Below are 4,421 nucleotides of genomic sequence, written 5' to 3'. Positions count from 1 at the left end.
TACACTTTCTAGAAGATCACAAATTATCAGGGATGATTGCTGATGCAACTACATATATTTAGTTTAAAAGGAGTGTTAAAAGTTTTAAAATGTTTATGACAAACTCTGATTTAAAATCCTTATATCTTCGCTATAGCCAATGTCATAGAACTTAGATATTTCAAACTTTGAATTGACTTAGATCAAATTATCAAAGTTTGAAATATCAAAGGTTTACACCATCAGCTTAGTTGCAAAGATATATAAATTAAAAGGGGTACAGACTCAATTCCATTCTTTTATATTTTAGTCAAGTTTTCAAGTATTGCGTAAAATCCAAAATGATTAATATTGGATTGTTCGTAACCTTTAATTGCTTAACCTGAGACCAAGTTTAATGAAATTGAGCTAGGTTGATGAACTATCTATTGTCGATGAACTATCGCCGTGTAGTTTACATCTATAGCATATCGAAATAAATCCTGAATCACCGATTCAAAATTCGTGGTTAAGCCATCTCCAGGCCTAGCTTAAATTCATTAAATCCGGGTCTCAGATTTTGAAAAAAATTTTTTTGAGCAGTTTAATCGGTTAAAACCGTTTGAACGAAAAACTTTGAAAACTCAGATCGATATAAAACTAGATAACTCACAAGAGGCCAAATTTAAAGAATTTGAGCCGCGGCTTAAATTTGAGACGCGGCTCAAATATTGACCGTTCCACTTAAAATTGTATTCAATGTTTCAAGATTTAAGCCGGCGCTCAATTGAAGCCGGTTTTTGACGGATTTGAGACGCGGCTTAAATTCATTAAATTAGAATTTTTTTCATTCATCCTGTCTATGTTTGTATACCACCCTTTAAATCCTTGGAGCACTTTATTTTATACAAAAATGCTTCAATGAATGGTTTTAAATGCAATTATGTTTCTTGCTTGAGCCTAACATAGGGCAAGCCTATAGCACAGTTTTTTTCATTCTCCCCGCCCTTAATCGTTCATACTTTTCAATAAAATTGACGAAACAGTTGATTTTATAACAGTTCATCATAGAGTTCTCGGTCAAAAGCGCAATCATTGTATTCGAATCCCTCTGTATTTTAAGATATAAAAAGCTCGTCAAGGGAGTGCTAAATATCAGTGGTATTCAGTGACGACTTTTAAAATCATAATTAATAGTAAAATAAAGTTTAAGAAATGGGATCAAGCTTAAGTTTGGCCAAACTTCTAAATATCTTAATCGTTAAGGTAAAATTTCAAACCAAACGAGTGGATGCTGTCAGATTTAAGACGGTTAAAAAGTCATCACTAATTTCCTGTAGAACTTCTCCCAAGATCATCATCCTTGAATCTTCCACAGATTTTAATGGTGTTCGGTCCCTGGTCCAAAGTTTTTAAACCAGAACCCGTAGCTGATCCCTACTAGGGTCAGAGCAAGGGTTACGATTACAAAACATCTGCTGCTTGAAGACGATCTTTGCGGAGCCTGCAGGAAGGTTTAAAATCAAATGTTTTGTTATCAGGTTTAAAGGGACTGTTAAGGAAAAATAAAAGAGGTTTTAAGCTAATACTCAAACACTTTTGGAGTTAATTGCAACCTATATGAGTAAGTAAGTAGTAATGTTATTATGAATGCTACAAGTTATTTTGATAACTAGTAATTTTTATTACTAATTCTACAAGTTAGTTTGATAACAAGTAATGTTATTATGAATTCTACAAATTAGTTTGATAACAAGTAATGTTATTATGAATTCTACAAATTAGTTTGATAACAAGTAATGTTATTATAAATTCTACAAATTAGTTTGATAACTAGTAATATTATGAATGCTTCAAGTTAGTTTGATAACTAGTAATGTTATTATGAATGCTACAAATTAGTTTGATAACTAGTAATGTTATTATGAATGCTACAAGTTAGTTTGATAACTAGTAATGTTATTAGGAATGCTTCAAGTTATTTTGATAACTAGTAATGTTATTAGGAATGCTTCAAGTTAGTTTGATAACTAGTAATGTTATTATGAATGCTACAAGTTAGTTTGATAACTAGTAATGGTATTATGAATGTTTCAAGTTAGTTTGATAACTAGTAATGTTATTATGAATGCTACAAGTTAGTTTTATAACTAGTAATGTTATTAGGAATGCTTCAAGTTATTTTGATAACTGGTAATGTTAATAGGTATGCTACAAGTTAGTTTGATAACTAGTGCTATTATTATGAATGCTACAAGTTAGTTTGATAACTAGTAATGGCATTATAAATGCTACAAGTTAGTTTGATAACTAGTAATGGTATTATAAATGCTACAAGTTATTTTGTTAACTAGTAATGTTATTATGAATGCGTCAAGTTAGTTTGATAACTATAGTAATGTCATTATAACTTATAATGATATTGTAAATATTAAGTGTTGAAGTTAGTTTGATAACTAATTATGTTATAATAAAGGCTACTTAAGTTAGTTTGATAACTAGTAAGTAGTAATGCTATTGTGAAAACTACTTTTAAACACTAAACATTTTAAGTCAAATGCTTAAACTCGATCAAAACTCTAAGAAAACCAGGATGAATACATTGAATAAGTTTATAATACTGAGAATGCCAGCAGGAATAGTTCATACAATAAGAATGCTTAGAATTAGTTTAAATAATAATCACAATAATGAATGCTTAAAGTTTGCTAAAAGAATGAAAGTGCCATTATGAATGTTCAAAGCATGGTTAGAATACTAATAATGCATGAATGCTCTAAGCTCCAGGTTAAATTAGAATACTAAAGACATGAATTTTCCTGTTTATGCTTGAAGAACGGTTTAGATTTCTCAGGGATAAGTTAAATACAGAGAGAAGAGAAGGAACATTCCAGTAAGATTGTCTTCTCGGAGTAATCTTTGCAATCTTACATAAAGTGTGTTGAGACAAGTCCGAGGAATCCGGGGATAATGTTTAGACCAGAAAAGGGAATAGAACTGATGTGCTTAAGGAATTTTCTTCCAAATATATCCAGGCCTAATATTCCAAATATGTCCGATATATATCCTAACATATCCAAAATTTATCCAAACATATCCAAAATATCCTAATATATTTAAATGTATCCAGAGTATATCTTAATATAAATTCAAATTCTTCCCATATAATATATCCTAACACATCCAACTCTTCCGAATATATTCTAAATATATTCAAAATATATTCAAAATATATTCAGGATATATCCTTACATATTCAAACATATCCAGAATATATCCTAAAGTTCCAAACATATCCAGAATATATCCTAATATTCTAAATATATCCAGAATATATCATAAAGTTCCAAACATATCCAGAATATATCCTAATATTCTAAATATATCCAGAATATATCTAATATACTGGACCTGAATATAATACGTACTTTCCTAAGGAATTGAGTCTTTGCCACAAACTCTGATTTTCTAATCCAAATGTTGCAGACCTTAGATATTTCAAACTATGAATTCTATTAGATCAAATAATCTGAGTTTAAAATATCAAAGGTTTACAACATCGAATTCTAAAGATATTGAGGTTTAAATATTTGATTTTGTTCCAAAGACTCAATTCCTTTATTTATAATGCTGAGGCCAAAATTATAAACTTTCCCTAAAAATATTCTTAATCCGGCTAAAAGTTCTTTATACTTGGTTTAAATCTTAAGTCACTCAACAAATAAAGCTTTAATTTAGAGATAACCATAATCGTCACAATCGTAAATAAAAAAAGAATAAAAAACCTTATTTTACATATTGTTGTAAAAACTAACCTTTATCATTTATCGTTATAACTTTGCAATCCGATAGTGTAAACCTTTCAAGTATTGAGTATTTGATTTCACAAAATTCATTTGGAAAGCAAAAACGTCCGCAACATCGTTTAATTTAATTTTTTTAAGGGAGTGACCGACAATGTAGGGTAGTTGAACTGAGAATGTAGTATTGTGGAGAAATTTTGTAGGAATCATTTAAGAACTATGAGACGCTTTCATGGTGCATATTTGTTCAGCAAGAGGGCAAATTCTATCTTTAAAATCCTCATAGGATTGTTCATTTTAGAGAAATGATTTTGAGAACCGGTTTTTGAAAAATTATTTAATAACGACGACAAAAAATGTAGTAAAAATTCTACAGTAAAATAAATATAGATGTTAAGGAACATGTTGAGAAAATAAAATTTAAATATATCATCAAAAATAAGTAATCTTATTACGTTATCATGGTTTCTGTAATGTTTCATTGTTCAAAAACATTTTCTGTAGATATCCTGGAATTTTTATTGAAAAGATGACATTTGAAGAATTTGAAGAAATCCGCGAACAAATTCATAAAGAATAAGAAATTCAATACAATGATGAAAAATAAATGATTGATTCTAACATTGATTTATTGAGAAATAAGTTCCAAAACATGTAATT

This window comes from Eurytemora carolleeae, unplaced genomic scaffold, assembly GCF_000591075.1.
Source record: "Eurytemora carolleeae unplaced genomic scaffold, Eaff_2.0 scaffold189, whole genome shotgun sequence".
NCBI lineage: Eukaryota > Metazoa > Arthropoda > Copepoda > Calanoida > Temoridae > Eurytemora > Eurytemora carolleeae.
The sequence above is the reverse complement of the archived record's forward strand: the minus strand, read 5'-3'. Positions refer to the sequence as shown.